Below are 22,301 nucleotides of genomic sequence, written 5' to 3' on the forward strand. Positions count from 1 at the left end.
AACGAATCCTGCTTTGAGCAGGGGGTTGGACCAGATGGCCCAGGAGGTCCCTTCCAACTCTACGATTCTATGATTCTATGATTCTATCACCAGATTTCTACAAACTGTTCATGAGATCACAAACGTTTGTGAAAGAAAGACAATATCTTCACAACCAGTCTGGCTCTTAAAACATAAAAACGTGTGCAGTTCCCATAATGACCACTAGAGGTCAGCATTAAGTTCACTTCTGAGAGTCTCGCTATGCAGCGTGCTGCAAACAAGAAGTATACATTCTCATTTATCAAAAGTGCAACTGCAAAAAAAAGTTTTTTTTTGTTACAGTTTCACTTCAGCGCCACCCCAGGAGAAATAAAGCATTACACAGCTCTCAGAAAGCAATGAACTATCCCAATAAAATAAATAAATATAAATTTATTTATTTTAGTGGACATAAGGTTTTTGCAAATCCATCTCTTAATATCTAACAAAATAAAAAAAAAAAAATACAGTATATATATATATATACACTCACTGGCCACTTTATTAGGTACACCATGCTAGTAAGGGGTTGGACCCCCTTTTGCCTTCAGAACTGCCTCAATTCTTCGTGGCAGAGATTCAACAAGGTGCTGGAAGCATTCCTCAGAGATTTTGGACCATATTGACATGATGGCATCACACAGTTGGCGCAGATTTGTCGGCTGCACATCCCTGATGCGAATCTCCCGTTCCACCACATCCCAAAGATGCTCTATTGGATTGAGATCTGGTGACTGAGGAGGCCATTTGAGTACAGTGAACTCATTGTCATGTTCAAGAAACCAATCTGAGATGATTCGAGCTTTATGACATGGCGCATTATCCTGCTGAAAGTAGCCATCAGATGTTGGGTACATTGTGGTCATAAAGGGATGGACATGGTCAGCAACAATACTCAGGTAGGCTGTGGCGTTGCAACGATGCTCAATTGGTACCAAGGGGCCCAAAGAGTGCCAAGAAAAAATTCCCCACACCATGACACCACCACCACCAGCCTGAACCGTTGATACAAGGCTGGATGGATCCATGCTTTCATGTTGTTTACGCCAAATTCTGACCCTACCATCCGAATGTCGCAGCAGAAATCGAGACTCATCAGACCAGGCAACGTTTTTCCAATCTTCTACTGTCCAATTTCGATGAGCTTGTGCAAATTGTAGCCTCAGTTTCCTGTTCTTAGCTGAGAGGAGTGGTACCCGGTGTGGTCTTCTGCTGCTGTAGCCCATCTGCCTCAAAGTTCGACGCACTGTGCGTTCAGAGATGCTCTTCTGCCTACCTTGGTTGTAACGGGTGGCAATTTGAGTCACTGTTGCCTTTCTATCAGCTCGAACCAGTATGCCCATTCTCCTCTGACCTCTGGCATCAACAAGGCATTTCCGCCCACAGAACTGCCGCTCACTGGATTTTTTTTCTTTTTCGGACCATTCTCTGTAAACCCTAGAGATGGTTGTGCGTGAAAATCCCAGTAGATCAGCAGTTTCTGAAATTCTCAGACCAGCCCTTCTGGCACCAACAATCATGCCACGTTCAAAGGCACTCAAATCACCTTTCTTCCCCATACTGATGCTCGGTTTGAACTGCAGGAGATTGTCTTGACCATGTCTACATGCCTAAATGCACTGAGTTGCCGCCATGTGATTGGCTGATTAGAAATTAAGTCTTAACACACAGTTGGACAGGTGTACCTAATAAAGTGGCCAGTGAGTGTATATATATATATATATATATAATACATACACTAGCTGGAGAGTCCGGCGCTGCCCGGGCATAGTAACTAACTGTGGTTAGTTATAACAAACTATATTTATCCTCCATCCCATAGTCCCGTGCCCATATACCCAACATATATATCCGCCATCCCATAGTCCTGTGCCCATATACCCATCACACATCCTCCATCCCATAGTCCCGTGCTCATATACCCATCATACATATCCACGATCCCATAGGCCCGTGCCCATATACCCATCATACATATCCTCCATCCCATAGTCGAGTGCCCATATACCCATCTCACATCCTCCATCCCATAGTCCCATGCCCATATACCCATCATACATATTTGCCTTCCCATAGTCGAGTGCCCATATACCCATCATACATATCCGCCATCCCATAGTCCCATGCCCATATACCCATCATACATATTTGCCTTCCCATAGTCGAGTGCCCATATACCCATCATACATATCCGCCATCCCATAGTCCCATGCCCATATACCCATCATACATATCCTCCATCCCATAGTCCCGTGCCCATATACCCATCATACATATCCGCCATCCCATAGTCCCATGCCCATATACCCATCATACATATCCGCCATCCCATAGTCCCATGCCCATATACCCATCATACATATCCTCCATCCCATAGTCCCGTGCCCATATACCCATCATACATATCCTCCATCCCATAGTCCCATGCCCATATACCCATCACACATCCTCCATCCCATAGTCCCGTGCCCATATACCCATCATACATATCCTCCATCCCATAGTCGAGTGCCCATATACCCATCATACATATCCGCCATCCCATAGTCCCATGCCCATATACCCATCATACATATCCTCCATCCCATAGTCCCGTGCCCATATACCCATCATACATATCCGCCATCCCATAGTCCCATGCCCATATACCCATCATACATATCCGCCATCCCATAGTCCCATGCCCATATACCCATCATACATATCCTCCATCCCATAGTCCCGTGCCCATATACCCATCATACATATCCTCCATCCCATAGTCCCATGCCCATATACCCATCACACATCCTCCATCCCATAGTCCCGTGCCCATATACCCATCATACATATCCTCCATCCCATAGTCCCATGCCCATATACCCATCACACATCCTCCATCCCATAGTCCCGTGCCCATATACCCATCATACATATCCTCCATCCCATAGTCCCATGCCCATATACCCATCACACATCCTCCATCCCATAGTCCCGTGCCCATATACCCATCATACATATCCTCCATCCCATAGTCCCATGCCCATGTACCCATCACACATCCTCCATCCCATAGTCCCGTGCCCATATACCCATCATACATATCCGCCTTCCCATAGTCGAGTGCCCATATACCCATCATACATATCCTCCATCCCATAGTCCCGAGCCCATATACCCATCACACATCCTCCATCCCATAGTCCCGTGCCCATATACCCATCATACATATCCTCCATCCCATAGTCCCATGCCCATATACCCATCACACATCCTCCATCCCATAATCCCGTGCCCATATACCCATCATACATATCCGCCTTCCCATAGTCGAGTGCCCATATACCCATCATACATATCCGCCATCCCATAGTCCCGTGCCCATATACCCATCATACAAATTTGCCTTCCCATAGTCGAGTGCCCATATACCCATCACACATCCTCCATCCCATAGTCCCATGCCCATATACCCATCATACATATCCTCCATCCCATAGTCCCGTGCCCATATACCCATCATACATATCCGCCATCCCATAGTCCCATGCCCATATACCCATCATACATATCCTCCATCCCATAGTCCCGTGCCCATATACCCATCATACATATCCTCCATCCCATAGTCCCGTGCCCATATACCCATCACACATCCTCCATCCCATAGTCCCGTGCCCATATACCCATCATACATATCCTCCATCCCATAGTCCCATGCCCATATACCCATCACACATCCTCCATCCCATAGTCCCGTGCCCATATACCCATCATACATATCCTCCATCCCATAGTCCCATGCCCATATACCCATCACACATCCTCCATCCCATAGTCCCATGCCCATATACCCATCACACATCCTCCATCCCATAGTCCCGTGCCCATATACCCATCATACATATCCGCCTTCCCATAGTCGAGTGCCCATATACCCATCATACATATCCGCCATCCCATAGTCCCGTGCCCATATACCCATCATACAAATTTGCCTTCCCATAGTCGAGTGCCCATATACCCATCACACATCCTCCATCCCATAGTCCCATGCCCATATACCCATCATACATATCCTCCATCCCATAGTCCCGTGCCCATATACCCATCATACATATCCGCCATCCCATAGTCCCATGCCCATATACCCATCATACATATCCTCCATCCCATAGTCCCGTGCCCATATACCCATCACACATCCTCCATCCCATAGTCCCGTGCCCATATACCCATCACACATCCTCCATCCCATAGTCCCATGCCCATATACCCATCACACATCCTCCATCCCATAGTCCCATGCCCATATACCCATCACACATCCTCCATCCCATAGTCCCGTGCCCATATACCCATCACACATCCTCCATCCCATAGTCCCGTGCCCATATACCCATCATACATATCCTCCATCCCATAGTCCCATGCCCATATACCCATCACACATCCTCCATCCCATAGTCCCATGCCCATATACCCATCACACATCCTCCATCCCATAGTCCCGTGCCCATATACCCATCATACATATCCTCCATCCCATAGTCCCGTGCCCATATACCCATCATACATATCCTCCATCCCATAGTCCCATGCCCATATACCCATCACACATCCTCCATCCCATAGTCCCGTGCCCATATACCCATCATACATATCCTCCATCCCATAGTCCCGTGCCCATATACCCATCATACATATCCTCCATCCCATAGTCCCGAGCCCATATACCCATCATACATATCCTCCATCCCATAGTCCCGTGCCCATATACCCATCATACATATCCTCCATCCCATAGTCCCGAGCCCATATACCCATCATACATATCCTCCATCCCATAGTCCCATGCCCATATACCCATCACACATCCTCCATCCCATAGTCCCATGCCCATATACCCATCACACATCCTCCATCCCATAGTCCCATGCCCATATACCCATCATACATATCCTCCATCCCATAGTCCCGTGCCCATATACCCATCATACATATCCTCCATCCCATAGTCCCGAGCCCATATACCCATCATACATATCCTCCATCCCATAGTCCCGTGCCCATATACCCATCATACATATCCTCCATCCCATAGTCCCGTGCCCATATACCCATCATACATATCCTCCATCCCATAGTCCCGAGCCCATATACCCATCACACATCCTCCATCCCATAGTCAACCGTTATGACATCATAATGAGGGGCAGGGCTTGATACACACACTTTTTCCCCATTATGTAGATAGGGGCAAAATTGTTTGGTGAATTGGAACGCGTGGGGTTAAAATTTCGCCTCACAACATAGCCTATGACGCTCTCGGGGTCCAGACGTGCGACTGTGCCAAATTTTGTGACTGTAGCTGCGACGCTGCGGATGCCTATCCCGGACATACACACACACATACATACATACACACATACACACACTTGAGCTTTATATATTAGATTTTTTTTTTTTTTCCGGTCCCCCTCCTTATTGTATCTTTGCTTATTAATTAAAGCCTCTGTTCAGCTGTTTCTTTCCTGGAGATAAAATAATAGAACTAGAGATGCCGCGTCGGCCCCGGATATAAGGTCCGTTATGTTCACATTTCTCATTTCTCAGAAAGCAAATTGTAGCATCTGAAAGGCGAGATCTGCAATTTTTTCATCTCTATGCAATTTGAAGGCGTTGGAACCTCAGAAGATGAAAGAGCTCAAGTCTTGACTCTATGGCAAATTCTACAAACTTTTGGCCAGCTGGGTAGAAGGAGGAGCCCTGACAGCAGCCCTATATTGTTCCCCATTCCAATAACAATTATGGAGCAAAAATTTGCGCCAATTCATTTTTTAATATATCTTTACATTGGTTAAGGCTTCAGTTTTCTGATACAGAATGTCAAATCTTCGGCATAGACGTAAATGGAAATGATAAAATACTAACAACATGCAGCCACCACTAGAGGGAGTGCAAGAGCTCACTATATGAATATTAAGTTGAATACATGATCTGTACGCAGTTAGTTCTTTAGCTCCCTCTGGTGGTGGCTGCAAGAAGCTAGGATTTTATTATTTTTCTTTATGCTTGTGCAGAGGATTTGGAGCTCTGTATTGGAAAAACAGCTGAGATCACATGATCATATCCTATGCCATTCAGAATGTGTAGAGATTTGGGAAATGCCGACACGATTGGCAGCCGAATAGTTACAGGGAGCTCTGTAAAGAACAACTGATGAATTATATATGGCACAGAGCATCCATGTCTGACAGCCATTTATCAGAGGCGGGCGGCGTGTGAGATGTTCCGGCTCTTGTGTGCTTTGCTGGCAGTGTGAGGTTCTCATGGAGCTAACTGAGTGCTGTTCAGGTGGCGTCTATAATGACTGGAGCCAAATGTCTTTGCCTTGACTGACCTCGTAATAATTCATCGGGATTTGTCTTTGGGGATTTTCTCTTTTATATTTTTTTTTAACTGCTAATCCGCATCTCGGGGTAAAGAACGAGCAGCGGTGTCTGCGTCTCTGTCATTGCCTGTATGTCTGACACCAAGGGGCCGGGAGGTTCACAGCTCCTCCGCAAAGTATCAGCGGCTGCAGCTTGTAGACCTCAGAGCATCAACCCGAAGATTCCATAAAATTTGGAGTATTTAGTGACGATGCGGAATCCGGCACGAAGGACCCAGCTGCTTCACCTCCAACCCTCATCATTGTGCTCTTTACAGGAGCCAAATCTGTCATCAACTTCCTGCTGCTCTGCAGCTGTTACTGCCCCTCGTCTGTGAGCTACAAGGAAGCCAGGAGAGCGCAGCTCCGGAGTATAATGGAGGATCAGTACAGGATAAGTAATGGAATTAGCGATGAGCGAGCAAGCTCGGGTGTTATCAGAGAATCGCCGGGGCTCGTGTAATATGTTCCAGTCCCCGCGGCTGCATGATTCGTGGCTGTTAGACCAATGCAACACATGCAAGGATTATCTGTTTGTTAGCAAATCCCTGTCTAACAGCCGCGAATCAAGCATGCTCGCTCATTACATGTAATGTACAGTGGGGTCGGAAAGTATTCACACCCCTTTACATTTTTCACTCTTTGTTTCATTGCAGCCATTTGGTAAATTCAAATAAGTTCATTTTTTCTCATTAATGTACGCTCTGCACCCCATCTTGACTGAAAAAAAAAAAAAAAACAAATGTTGAAATTTTTGCAAATTTATTAAAAAAGAAAAACTGAAATCTCACATGGTCATAAGTATTCAGACCCTTTGCTCAGACACTCATATTTAAGTCACATGTGTAGTAACGGGAGCCGACTGGGGGGTGGTCCCTTTTTTGCCGTGAACAGACTGAAGACAGAAACTGGTGTACGTTCAACAGGTCCTCTTTATTGGCTGTCCTCCTGACGACCACAGCAGCACGACAGCTTCCGTACACACAGGCCCTTTCACCTTCTGTCTCCTAAAGTAACGTCCCTCGCCGTTCTATCGCTGTGGCTGCCCTAGGCCTACCACCACAGCGCTTCGCCTGTCCGAGTCCGTCTGTCTGGTACCCCCGGCCATCTTCTGTCCTGCGGCTATCCTGTCAGGGCCACCCCCTGACTGTCTCTCCTTCCAGTCCCTTCCGGAGCTCTTCCCTCTTCAGTCTCTACCTACTCTTAACTCCTCCTCCTGGACTGGCTCCCTTCTGGAACTCTCTCTCCGTTTTTATTCCCCTCCCTGGGAATTCCCCTCTAGAGTCCTCATAACTCTGCCCACCATGACTATGCGGTTTCTTAAGCATTAGCTGCTGTTAAGTCCTTTCCCTGCTTTCTTTTGTCTCCCTCTAGTGGCCAAACCTCAGTACTGCACCATCTCCTTCTGCTGTTCTTTGTCTCCCCCTAGTGGCCAAAACCCGGTCCTACACCATCTCGTCCTGATTCCAGCTGTTTCCCCACACATATACAAATTCTCGTCAGGTATATTTACTGCACATCTTTACATTCACTTTCCTGGTTCAGACAGGTCCATAGGTCAGTCCAGTTCCCTACATATGCCATCCATTTCCTTGTGATCCTCCTTGAGATGGTTCTTCTCCTTCATTGGAGTCCAGCTGTGGTTAATTAAACTGATAGGACTTGATTTGTAAAGGCGCACACCTGTCTATAAGACCTCACAGTGCATGTCAGACCAAATGAGAATCATGAGGTCAAAGGAACTGGCCAAGGAGCTCAGAGACAGAATTGTGGCAAGGCACAGATCTGGCCAAGGTTACAAAAGAATTTCTGCAGTACTCTAGGTTCTAAGAGCACAGTGGCCTCCATAATCCTTAAATAGAGGAAGTTTGGGACCACCAGAAGTCTTCCTAGACCTGGCCATCCAGCCAAACTGAGCAGTCGTGGTAGAAGAGCCTTGGTGAAAGAGGTAAAGAAGAGCCCCAAGATCACTGTGGCTGAGCTCCACAGATGCAGTAGGGAGATGGGAGAACGTTCCACAAAGTCAACTATCACTGCAGCCCTCCACCAGTCGGGCCTTTATGGCAGATGGCAGAGTGGCCCGATGGAAGCCTCTCCTCAGTGCCAGACATATGAAAACCTGCATAGAGTTTTCTAAAAAAACACATGAAGGACTCCCAGACTATGAGAAATAAGATTCTCTTGTCTGATGTGAGGAAGATAGAGCTTTTTGGTGATAATTCTAAGCAGTATGTGTGGAGAAGACCAGGTACTGCTCATCACCTGCCCAGTACAAGCCTCACAGTGAAACATGGTGGTGGCAGCATCACGTTATGGGGGTGTTTTTCAACTGCAGGGACAGGACGACTGGTTGCAACTGAAGGAAACATGAATGCGGCCAAGTACAGAGATATCCTGGATGGAAACCTCTTCCAGAGTGCTCTGGACCTCAGACTTGGCCGAAGGTTCACCTTCCAACAAGACAATGACCCTAAGCACACAGCTAAAATAGCAAAGGAGTGGCTTCAGAACAACTCTGTGACCATTCTTGCCTGGCCCAGCTAGAGCCCTGACCTAAACCCAATGGAGCATCTCTGGAGAGACCTGAAAATGGCTGTCCACCAACATTCAACATCCAACCTGACGGAACTGGAGAGGATCTGCAAGGAAGAACGGCAGAGGATCCCCAAATCCAGGGGTGAAAAACTTGTGGCATCATTCCCAAGAAGACTCATGGCTGTACTAGCTCAAAAGGTGAGTCTACTCAATACTGAGCAAAGGGTCTGAAAACTTAAGATCATGGGATATTTCAGTTTTATTTTTTTAAGTAATTTGCAAAAATTTCTGTGTTTCTGGTTTTCTTCGGTCAAGATGGGGTGCAGAGTGCACATTACGGAGAAAAAAATGAACTTTTTTTAATTTACCAAATGGCTGCAATGAAACAGTGAAAAGTTAAAGGGGTCTGAATACTTTCCAAACCCACTGTAAGTACACAGTGACCGCACAATGTAACTCAGGATCAGTAGAGGTTCAGTAATGTAATGGATGTACACAGTGACTGCACCAGCAGAATAGTGAGTGCAGCTCTGGGGTATAATACAAGATGTAACTCAGGATCAGTAATGTAATGTATGTACACAGTGACTGCACCAGCAGAATAGTGAGTGCAGCTCTGGGGTATAATACAGGATGTAACTCAGGATCAGTAATGTAATGTATGTACGCAGTGACTGCACCAGCAGAATACTGAGTGCAGCTCTGGGGTATAATGCAGAATGTAACTCAGGATCAGTAATGTAATGTATGTACACAGTGACTGCACCAGCAGAATAGTGAGTGCAGCTCTGGGGTATAATGCAGAATGTAACTCAGGATCAGTAATGTAATGTATGTACGCAGTGACTGCACCAGCAGAATACTGAGTGCAGCTCTGGAGTATAATACAGGATGTAACTCAGGATCAGTAATATAATGTTTGTACACAGTGACTGCACCAGCAGAATAGTGAGTGCAGCTCTGGAGTATAATACAGGATGTAATTTACTGATATATTATAAAAGGTTTTGATTTTCACAATGATTTTAGAAGACTTCTTTCTGCTACTTTTTTGGTTATGAGCTGAGGAGGGTTGATCAGTAACCTGCGCGTTCCTTGTGATGGGTGAATCTTCCTTTCCATCAGTTACTTCGTGTTCTGTGAATATATCAGGGGATGTAGTGACATACAGTGGAGGACGCGGCGTCCAGACATATCTGTTACTCACTGGGAGGACATAGTTATGGAGATGATGAGAGTGATAGCTCCAGGTCTAACACCGGAAAGTGACACCACATAAGACGCACAGAGTTTATAGTGTCCATTTTTGTTGACAGATTTTTCAGGACTGTATCTAAAAAACTGGTACAATTTCGGAGCTTGTTGTCTGCTATGGGCATCAATGGATCATATCGGGGGTCTGATCAGGACCGCCATGTATTGAGCAGATCTAGGAGCAGCTACAAAGAGCGTCTCTTGCTCTGGAGGACTCCATGTGTGCGAGGGTTAAGTACAGGCCACTATTTTCATTGGAAAATGTGTAATACCTCAGTTCTCCGGTAGTGGCGCCTATGGGAAATGAAACACTTGTTTTAAGCTTCACCCACAGATTACACGATCAGCCTATCCTACTAATTAAAGGGAATAATTAAAATAGAAAATCCCTTTAAGCACTTAATTTAGAAAACAATGTCCAAATATATGGAGACACGCAGGTGGTGTGGGGGGGGGGGGGGGGTCAGCGGGTGCCCAGGTCCGCTAGCCGGAGCCCCAGGGATCCTCCCACCGAACGCCCGCTCTTGGGTCGCCCGCCAGGGCCGTGGGGTACTCGGAGCCGGGCCCGTTGGTTTCAATGGGAGTTGTCACAGTGACAGTGACCCGGTCCGTGGCCCTGGGCGTCCATTGTAAAAGCTGGATGTCGAGCTTGTGGGTGATGATTAAAGTTTGTGAATAAATCATAGAATCATAGAATCGTAGAGTTGGAAGGGACCTCCTGGGCCATCTGGTCCAACCCCCTGCTCAAAGCAGGATTCGCTAAATCATCCCAGTTAGATGTCTGTCCAGCCTCTGTTTGAAGACTTCCATTGAAGGAGAACTCACCACTTCTCGTGGCAGCCTGTTCCACTCATTGATCACTCTAACTGTCAAAAAGTTTTTTCTAATATCTAATCTGTGTCTCCTCCCATTCAGCTTCATCCCATTGCTTCTAGTCTTTCCTTGTGCAAATGAGAATAAAGTTGATCCTTCTACAATGTGACAGCCCTTTAGATATTTGTAGACAGCTATTAAGTCTCCTCTCAGTCTTCTCTTTTGCAAACTAAACATTCCCAAATCCTGCAACCTTTCCTCATAAGACAGGGTTTGCAGACCGGTCACCATTCTGGTCGCTCTTTTCTGAACTTGCTCCAGTTTGTTGATGTCTTTTTTAAAATGTGGTGCCCAAAATTGGACACAATATTCCAGATGAGGTCTGACCAAAGAGGAGTAGAGGGAAATAATGACTTCACGTGATCTAGACTGTATGCTTCTGTTAATACATCCTAGAATTGCATTTGCCTTTTTTGCTGCTGCATCACACTGTTGACTCATATTCAGTCTGTGATCTATTAGTATACCCAAGTCTTTTTCACATGTGCTGTCACTTAGCCCTATTCCTCCCATTCTATATATGCTTTTTTCATTTTTATTGCCCAGATGTAGTACTTTGCATTTCTCCCTGTTAAAAACCATTCTATTAGTTGCTGCCCACTTCTCCAGTTTATTTAAATCTTTTTGAATCCTCTCTCTCTCTTCTCTAGTATTAGCTATCCCTCCTAGCTTTGTGTCATCAGCAAATTTAATCAGTTTACCCTCAATTCCTTCATCTAAATCGTTGATAAAGATGTTGAACAATACAGGGCCCAGGACAGAGCCCTGTGGTACCCCACTTGAGACATTCTTCCAACTGGATGTGCAGCCATTTACGACCACTCTTTGGGTCCGATCACTAAGCCAGTTATGAATCCACCTAACAGTTGCCTTGTCCATTCCATACTTAGTCATTTTTTCAATAAGGATTGCATGAGAGACTTTGTCAAATGCTTTGCTGAAGTCAAGATATACTATATCTACAGCATTTCCTTGATCCACCCAATCAGTAATACCATCATAGAAGGAAATTAAATTAGTCAGACATGACTTATTAGTTACAAACCCATGCTGACTCTGTTTAATCACTTCATTCTTATCCAGGTATTGACATACATGTTGTTTAATAATTTGTTCAAAGATCTTTCCTGGTATAGAAGTCAGACTCACCGGCCTATAGTTGCCTGGGTCCACCTTCTTCCCCTTTTTGAAGATAGGAACAACATTTGCTCTTCTCCAGTCTTCTGGCACTTCTCCTGTTCTCCAAGAATTTTCAAAGATTATGGAGAGGGGTTCAAAAATTTCTTCTGCTATCTCCTTCAGTACTCTGGGGTGTAATTCATCTGGACCTGGAGACTTGAATACATTTAGGTTAGCTAAGTGTTTCCTCACTATCTTTCTGTTTATAGATATCCTGGATTCTTCTATTCCCTTAATAGGACAGTGAATAACAGTTGATGTTACATTTCCTTTCTGAGAGAAAACAGATGCAAAATAGGAATTTAAAAGTTCAGCCTTCTCAACATCCTGTCTTACCATTTCATCATTTTCATCCTGTAAAAATCCTATAGCATCTTTGACTTTTCTTTTACTTTTGACATATCCCCAAAATCCTTTATTATTGCTTTTGACATCTCTTGCAAGCCTCAATTCATTTTCAGCTTTAGATAATCTGATTTGTGCCCTGCAGGTTCTGCAGACAGCATTATATTCTTCTTTAGATATGCCTCCTTCTTTCCATTTTATAAACATTTTTTGCTTCCTTTTTAGCATGTGCTTAAGTTCTGTGTTCATCCATCCTGGTTTCCTTAAATGCTTCCTATTCTTCCCTCTTTTCGGAATTGTTAACAACTGTGCTTTGAGAATTTCATTTTTCAAGATTTCCCATCCTTCCTGGACATTTTTGTCTTTAAGGATATCCAGCCATTGGATCCCTCCAATTCTCTTTCTGAATCCCTTAAAATCTGCCTTTCTGAAATCTAACCTTGACGTCTGAGTCTTCACAGGTCTTCCGCCTCTAGTTATCCAAAATTCTAAAATAGCATGGTCGCTACCTCCTAGGGTCCCAGCCACTTTTACCTCCTCAACCATTTCCTCCCTGTTTATAAGGATTAGATCCAAGGTAGCAGTTCCCCTTGTTTTCTCCTTTACCTTTTGGAAGATAAAGTTGTCAGCAAGAGAGGATAAGAATTTCCTTGACCTGTTAGTTTTGCCTGAGAGAGATTCCCAACAAATGTCTGGATAGTTGAAATCTCCCATGACAACTATGTCATATTTTTTGGAGAACTTGGCCATTTGATGCATAAAGAGTTCATCCATATCTTCAGCTTGCACAGGCGGCCTGTAGTAAATGCCTACAATGGTGTCCTTTCCATTGTTCTGTCCTTGTATTCTTACCCAAACAGTTTCCACAGAACTCCCAGTCTCTGAAGCTTCAATCTCTGTGCAGATATACGCATTTCTAACATACAATGCGACACCTCCTCCTCGTTTATCAAGTCTGTTTCTTGCAAATAAGTTGTATCCTTCTAGTCTTGTATTCCAATCATGTGTATTGTCCCACCAAGTTTCAGTGATTCCAATGACATCATATTTCTTTTCCTGTGTTAGTAGTTCCAATTCTCCTTGTTTGTTGCCCATGCTTTGTGCATTAGTATAGAAACATTTTAGTTTGTGATTGGTTTCTCTTTCTCCAATATTTTTATTAATTAGATTCTTTCGTCTTTGTTCTTCCTTTCCACTTCTAATAGCAGAGTTCTCAGTAGCATTTGTCAGGTGTATGGCTTTTTCTGGTCTTTTGCTTCCCTTCCCATGTTGTTCTAGTTTAAAGCTCTCCTTACAAGTGTAGCAAGGCGACTTCCAAATACATGCTTTCCAGTCTTCGTAAGGTGCACCCCATCTCTAGCAAGTAGTCCATCGTATAAGTAGTTCACTCCGTGATCCAGAAATCCAAATCGTTGCTGACGGCACCATCGACGTAGCCAGTTGTTCACCTGCAGAATCTTATTCCACCTCCTTGTTCCATGGCCATCCACTGGGAGGATGGAAGAGAAGACCACCTGCGCTCCCAGTTCTTTCACTTTCTTGCCTAAGTCTTCAAAGTCTCTGCAGATGGTTTCCAGGTCGTTTCTTGCGGTGTCATTTGTCCCCACATGTAGTAGCAGGAATGGGTAGTCATCTGTAGGTCTGAAGAGTCCTGGTATCCTGTCAGACACATCTTTAATTTTTGCACCTGGAAGACAGCACATTTCTCTTGAAGTTATATCCGGTCTGCAGATAGCGGCCTCTGTTCCTCTCAGCAGGGAATCCCCCATGACACCACTCTCCGTTTCTTCTTCACAACATTTTTCTTTCTCCATCCAGGAGGACTCTGAAGGCGTACAAGGTTGCTGTTTGTTGGCAAAGTCTTATCCTGATGTATTTCTTCATCGTTTTCCTGCGTGAGAGCCTGGTACTGGTTTCTGAGCAGTATGGGTGCTGACTGCCTCCTGATCCTCCTGCTTCTCTGGGTCACATGTCTCCATTCCTCTGTTTCTTCAGGTGCACTTCGAATTTCTTCTCTTTCTGTAACATGAAGAGATAATTCTGCTCTGTCTAAGAACTCTTCACCTTCCTTAATGATCTTCAACGTAGCTAACCTCTCTTCGAGATTTTGCAACTTTTCCTCCAACAGGGACACAAGCTTGCATTTGTGGCATGTGAAGTTTGGCTTTTCCACTGGTAAATCTGTGAACATGTAGCAAGAAATGCAGCTCACCAAATGGCTCCTGGCCTCTTCCATCTTGAGATTTCTTAAAAAGATGAAAGATGAGCCAAAATTCGCGCGCCTGTCGGCGCGCGGTTTCTCCGATTTCCTCTTTTCAGCTGCAACGGCCAAAACCCAGTGATCGTTGAGCTCGCGGAGACTCTTCACTTATCCCAGAAGGCACTGGGAATATGCAAATGATCTCCTCAAGACTCTTCCCCTGGTTTGAGTTGTGACGCCACCTGTGGTGTTCGGCAAGGGAGATGTTAAGCCGACGCTGCAAGCAGATCCTCTGGGACAGATGGTGTGGTGCAGCAATGATGGTGTAGCCCTCCACAAGTGGGGCTGTCGTCCCAGGGCAGAGTAGGTGAAGTGACGGTGAGGGGAGACGTGGATGGTGCAGTGTTAGGCACAGAGATGTAGCAGTGCTGAGTGGGTTGGCGCAGGAATAAGCGGAGGACACCAGGGCATGTAGTTCCAAAGCTTTACTCACAGTCTGTTGCGCATACAGGTGCCCGCATCTGTGTCGTGTCCTCCAGGTCCGGAGCTCAGCCAACTCCCAGGCAAGATGAAGCACTCCTTTCCAAAGCTCCGCCAACATATTCCTTTTCTGAACGTCTCCCTTCTTGCGCCTATAGTGAAGTACTCTCAGTACTGAGTTACACTGGAGTTCCTCCTGTCAGATGTTCCTATGAACTCTACTTGTACGGCAGGCAGCTGTAGCCTGCTTCGGGGACTCCTTACTACCTAGTCCCAGCTCACTCATGTTGCTGTTGTGCCCCCAAGTCTTGTGTGGGAATAAAGTGGTGACAACTTCTATTCCCCCGGTGTCTGCTGCAGAACCATTAGTATCCATACAACCTCGGGGACCGGACCTCGGCCTTGCGCTGTGAACTTGGGAAGGGTTCTGCTCTAACCCTAATCCTTAGTCCTCCTCTCCTTACGTTCCGTACTAATCCTTCTTACGGAGAGAGTTAGGCTTTCCATCAATGTCCCTTTCCTGTGCCAGCGGACCCAGGTCACTGAGGTCTGCTGCAGCACTTCCTTCATCCATCCCACTCCGGGGATCTCCTCTCACAGACTCCTGTGACAGACTGACTAAATCCTAAACTCTTCCCGCTCTTTTGGTGCAGACTAAGCTCCACCCACCTCCCAGCACTCTTCGTGTTCCAAGCAGGGAGCCACCAAAGGTGCTTTGCTACACTACTATATTGTGTGGGATGCAGGTGTTGGAGTATGGTCAGGTGTCTCCACCTTACCTGGATGGTGGGGTACCACACCTCAGGAGGAGGTGCAGTACCTCTGTGGCGACTGAACCCCTAGGGGCGCCACACTCTCCCTTAAACGTGGGCATAATGCTACTCAGGCAACACAGGGTGAGGGTAAAACAGTGCGGCAATGCTTTATTGAACCACAAAACAGGCAAATAACACATAGAACAGTCCCAGAACAGTCCCAGCAAAATACCCCAAGATGATGCACATTACAGAGTCTCACCCATCCATCGACACGCCAGGATAATGACAGATGTTACATCAGAGCTCCCAGGGTCAACTACCCCATCTGTGGCATGCACACAGAGAGGAGGTTATGACAAATGTAGGAAGATGACAGTCCATTGAGGCACAAGGCCAGTTGACCTGAGGGTCATAACCTGGCTTATCCAAACATCTCCATGGAGCCAGGCGACCAGTGGGTCCCAATCTTGGCTTTCTCCAAACGTATCAATGGTTCAGCAATTGTCAATGGAGCAGATCTGTATTCTTCCAACCGGGGCCAAGGTCCCCTAGCTTGTTTCCTGTAGAATAGATAGATCTGTGTCCGTCGTGATGCTGCCATGATGCATTGGCATCAGTCCTGTCTCTGGTCCTTTGGATGTTTGGATGTCTTGGCAGAATCTCTGGCTGTCTCCCTCTCTCCGTTTCTCTCTCTATAGAGGCAGGTAACCTCTTTTTGTACTTAACAAGTGTCTTTCATTCAGTATTTACATGAAGGGTAAGAATGGAGATGAGATCAAGTAGCATTACGTGATTAATTTAAGTGATTTGCATAGTTTTTCCTCCTCTGTTTTTTAAGTCACCAAACTATCAGGTCTAAATAATGCATAATTAGCATATCAGTAAACATCACTAGTCATCAAGGATAAAAGCACAATATGCTATATCAAATGTCAATATTACAGGCTTACACAAGCAAAAGTCTGTGTTCCTGACCAACACAAATTCAAAACATACAGATAACAGTCTATTCTTCTTGGTTTGCTAAAAAAATAGTCATCTGGTTAATTTAGATACAATGCTGTGTCTTCACAACACAGCATTATACAGAACAAAAAAAAAATTTAGATCACAAATTTGGTTAAAAAAAAAATCAGGATCACACTCTAGAAGTTATTTTTTAGGGGGGAGGTGATTGGTGATTTTCTGAAATACTCCGCACTGCTACAATGGATTTAGCCATCAGAATGGATCCTGACTACTTAATATTCTCCAAAAAATTGTTTTCTGTAACAAAAGATAAATAGAAGGTTTTCTGTATGTTGCGTGGATTTTTTTTTTCTGAGGGTGTGTGTGAAATTTTTGTAACAAGATTGTTATAATTTAAAAAAAATAAAAAAATAGGAAATGGGCTCAGCTTTGATAAAAAAAAAAAAAATATGCTGGGGGCGCTATTGTATAGGTGTCTATAGGAAATATTTGCAGCAAACAGTGGTGGAAAGCGGTACTGCAAAAGACTGATGTAAATTTCAATACAATTATGATAAAATAACTTCCAAGAAACGTCCTAACTTCTCATCCATTCAGTATGACGAGTGTGAAACTATTATATTATATCAACAAGCCATTGGATGAGGTCTTCCCTTTTAATGCAATGTATTAGATAATCACCTCTGTAGATGCAAAAAGTTAGTGACTGAAGTTCATCAAGTGTCGCGGGGAGCGGAGATATGGATTTTATCAATAAGCGGTAACAAGTCATCTTGAGTCCACACGATCTCACAACGGGGGCACGTCTGGAGATGGAAAGCGCACGGAGGCGTCACATTCATGGGATGAGATCTGTAAGCCGGGAATGTAGACATTCAGCAGGAATCAGGCTATGTTCACACGTTGCTTTTTTTTTAATGCAAATTTTAAGCTGCTTTTTACAATTTCCAGCAGAGTCCATCAGATTTCATAAATCTCATGCACACAGCTTGGTTTTATTTTTGTGACCAATTTGGAAAACTTCTGCGTTTTTTTTTTTCCTGTGTATTTGCAGCATTTTTTTTTTTCACCCCATAGAAAGCAATGAGTAAGTGCAAAAACTCAGCGAAAAATGTAGGTATCGGGTTATGGTGCAAAAACCTTAAGGAAGTTGCATCATGAATTTTTTTTTTTGTCGGGGGGCACTAAACTTTATCAGCGTGCATGAGAGACAACAAAAACGCAGCAAAAAAAAAAAAAAAAAAACCCCGAACAACAAAAACGCAACAAATCTTTTTTTGTAGCAGCTTCAAGCAGGTTTTTTGCCTGCAGAAAAAAAAAAAGCCCGAAGCAAAAATGCAACGTGTGAACATAGCCTTATATGCAGGTCTGTCTTTTTATTCACTTTGATTAAAAGCGTATTGTTTTCTGTATGCAGCTGCAGCGATGCGCCTCCATGGTGACAGGCTACAAGAAAACTCACGTAGTCGGATCCTGCAGTCTCGTGTTACTTTGTCTCTGTCTCGTTGATTTAAATGTTCATTCACTTCAACGGGAAAAGAGTTGTCCAAAACGAGCGTCCCTTTAAATAATCCGGGTCTAGTGACACCGCCATATAGTGCCATTATCAATGATGCAATGACCTCCCTGGTGGTCAGGGGGGTCTGGATACTGGGATCTAGGTTCTGAAAGCTGCACGGGTTTTCTGCGTCATTGTTTGGAGACTACTCTTGCATTAGAATGATGAGAGTTGTCAGCCCATATGTGACACTAGACAAGACGGCGTGTTGGGAGCGGCCGGTGGCGGCTGTGCACTATACCAGGGGCATCTTCCCTACTCAGCGCTTTATGCCCCCCCCGCCGCACAATATACTCACAGGGTGACTACTGTAAAGCAGGAGGCAGCCGATAAAAGGCTTCAGTTACTAAAAACGCAGCAAAATTCATGGCCTAATAACATGAACGCAACGCGCTAATGCTCCGCCATTAAAGACGTAAAACTGTGAGTTTTACATTAAAAAATACTCACAGAAAATTTATAAAGAACTTATAGGACTATAGGGAAAAGTGCATCAAATTAGCTCCCACTGGTGGCCAAGGGGAGTACTGCACTCACAATAGTAATTGGAAGTCGCATGCAGCAAGAAATTCTCTGGACGTATCATGAATAAAGACGAATACACCGTTAACCCCTTCGTGACCGGGCCAATTTTTTTAAATTCTGACCAATATCACTTTATGTGGTCTTAACTCTGGAATGCTTCAACAAATCCCTAAAGACGAATACACCATTAAAATAAAACCATCTAAGATCCAACCACTGGAAATGACCATAATACAATTTCTAGCCATGCTTACAAATCTCTACCAGTTTTGCAAGAGATTTTTTACTCCTGCTAAAAACATAGCCAGGACCATACCCGGCGCCAGAGAGTTCCCACTATAAATAGTGTTCCCAGTGTGCATCCCAATAATTATTGATACCCGGGAGCATCCCAATTAACAGCACTGGCGCACCACCTATTACGCCCCAGGACCATTGGAAAACCTAGAATATAGATATATTTGTTGGGGGGAGCACAAGTGTCCCCTTCAGTCTTTGTTCCTGGCACAGTTCACACTGAACAGGCTGCAGCTTCAACACACAGACTGCTCAGCTTTCCTAGCTGAACCATTCAGAGAGAGAGAGATCCCGACTTGTCTCTCTTCCAACTGCAGCTCACTTTTTGGCTGGTCACTCACCAGCTCACTCAGCAGACTGACACAGGGTGAACCCATTTCTTGGTTCTAAGTCAAAGTTAGCCAAGTGCATCTAACCCAGCCAGCAGTGCTTGGATTTAACCCAGTCCTACCCGGCTTTACTACACTATATTATTGTTCGTTTAATATATATTCTTGCTTAAAAAGCCAATTCCTAGCTCTCTTGGCTTTTTCTGTATTTTTCACATAAGTTATGAATTTTTTTTCCTCCATAATTTGGAAAAGTTTTGGCCACACGATCATTAACAATACCAGAGTATCCCCTATTACCAGTGCTAGCACAGTAGTCACATACAGACTGAGAAGTTTGCCTTTCTAACAACAGCCACCAGAGGGAGCTCACCCCACACTCATATAAAAGTCACTGAGTCCAATATACATACATGTGCAACAAGCTCCCTCTAGTGGGCAATGTGAGAGATGCCTTGTGGATGCCAGTTTGCATTTAGAGTTGGTCCTGAAACCATTGATAGATCTTTCTGGTGGTCTTGTAGACAGTTTTGGAGAAGCCACAATGACACTTACCATGGTGTCAGGTCATCCACACCCATGGGGACAACATTATGCATCATGTGGTCTCATTCTTACATGGGGCAAATGGAGGAACAAATAGATGTGGAAATGGAGCCATAAACCATAGGACCCCCCCTCAGCAAGACTCGAACAAGCAACTACTTTACTTCCACCATCACTTTGTAACACAGCCTTGGTCTGTTTTCTGAACTAAGGCTTCCGGCAGCCACCACTAGGGGGAGCTCAGTGCACATGATTTTTTTTTTTATGTATCAAAAGTTGGAAAAAAATTGTCATTTGTGCAAAAACTTTGCAACTTTTTGCAATTTAGCGCCAAACCAATCAATTTTCTATAAAGTATGTGGGGCTTTGCAAAATGTATGCTGAACTCTTATCTTTGCACATTTCTATTTTGCATTCTATTTCAGCACGTGTCACGCGGACAACACACGGAGGTCATTCGTTTGCTATGCGTGTTTACATGGGACCATAGACTTTTATTGGCCCTGGTCGTCCGGAAAAAAAGCTGGACATGTCTGGAGATGGTCGCTGCCCCATAGGTTACAATGGGTACGTGTAATAACGGATGTGAATGGGGCCTTATATTAATGCTCAGCGTTTTAGCCCAGCTTTGATGGGACGTTATACACAGAAAGGTAAGAATTCCGAGCAGCAAAAAGCGTTTATAAGCGTCACGCAACGTCTCTGAAGATTTTCTTAAAACCATCTGCGGCTGTCGAATGCACGTGAAATATATTGATCTTATTGCTTGTATACGTCCTCATAGAAACGCATTTACTCCAGCGCCCCCTATAGGTAAAAAAAAAATAAAATCTTTGCATTGCTCATCCAGAGCCTCCTGGTTCACGATAAGTTCTAAAACCTCCTGGGTGAAAAGCAATGAACATTTATTCAACATTCAGGGTCTATAAAAAGCTGGATAACCCTCCTTAAAAACACAAGGAGGCACTAGGAGTTGTTACTTTTGGAAATTGTTCACCCAGAAACAATGCACCAGAGGACTTCAGATTTCCAACATATAGAATGTAAATTTTTTTTTTTAATTTTACAATCTGATTTAATTATGTTACAAAGTTACATAAAAAAAAAATTTACAATTTTTTTTTTTTTATATGTATTGTATACAGATCGGGTGCAATATTCCAGGTATTTAGAGTGTAACGTTAATCTCTAGAAATAAGAATACAGCACAGAGGTGGCACGATCCACTAACTGTGCGTCAAAAAATGTTTAAACCTATAAAAAAAAAAAAAAAAAAAAAGGAGGAGTTTTTATGATACAAATAAAAGAATTCCAAATATAAAAAACTGTTGGTGTTGAAACCTATTAATAATAATAATAATAATAATAATAATAATAATAATAAAGCAGCCCCATCCCCTTTAAAACAAGATATAAAAAAACAAATGCAGGAATGCTGCAAAAAAATCTACAACATCAGATCCACAAATACTGATCGTGTGAACGCAGCCTAAGAAATGGCGCGAGGTTACGATGTATAAGGCTGCAGATGTCGCTCTTTACCGTTCGCTTCATTCGGAGTCCTGCTCCTTCCGGGGTCATCCGTGGATCTGGAGGATAATCCACATCCGTGTCTGAACTCTCCCCGACTGCCTCTGCCAGCGGGTGGCGCAATACTTGCACAGTCCAGTTAAGTATTAGTATAGCTGGGACTTGTGGTGTTTCCCAGCCAGGGAGTCTGTGTGTTACTACAGAGTGCTGATCATCAGTAGTCATTAGATCTCTGCTGGGAGCTATGGGCGGAGTCACACCTTAACCCCTAGCGGTGCGGCTAGCTGCCAGTTATGAGTGTATACTGACTGTAAGGCCACGTTCACACGTCCAGTATTTGGTCCGTATCTGAAAGCCAAAACCAGGAGAGGAATGATCAGAGGAAAAGTAGAATAGAAACAGGTGCAAATTGTAATATGAAAAACCTGCAACGTAACCCTAGTATCCCGTGCCCGATATGAGCGAGAACAAAACCCAGCAAACAGGAAAA

General features: G+C 44.4%; 1 protein-coding gene across 1 annotated transcript in view; it reads right to left on the minus strand.

Annotated features, from left to right (window-relative positions):
- Positions 1–22,008, minus strand: part of LOC141084725 (G-protein coupled receptor 22-like) — a 204,797-nt gene extending 182,789 nt beyond the window's left edge. The window contains exon 1 of the mRNA XM_073569594.1: positions 21,824–22,008. The gene's annotated coding sequence lies outside the window, so the exon portion shown is untranslated. The remainder of the gene's footprint in view (positions 1–21,823) is intronic.
- Positions 22,009–22,301: the final 293 nt, after the last annotated feature.

This window comes from Dendrobates tinctorius, unplaced genomic scaffold (assembly GCF_039654945.1).
Source record: "Dendrobates tinctorius isolate UK_male_01 unplaced genomic scaffold, ASM3965494v1 ptg000027l, whole genome shotgun sequence".
NCBI classification, from domain to species: Eukaryota; Metazoa; Chordata; class Amphibia; order Anura; family Dendrobatidae; genus Dendrobates; species Dendrobates tinctorius.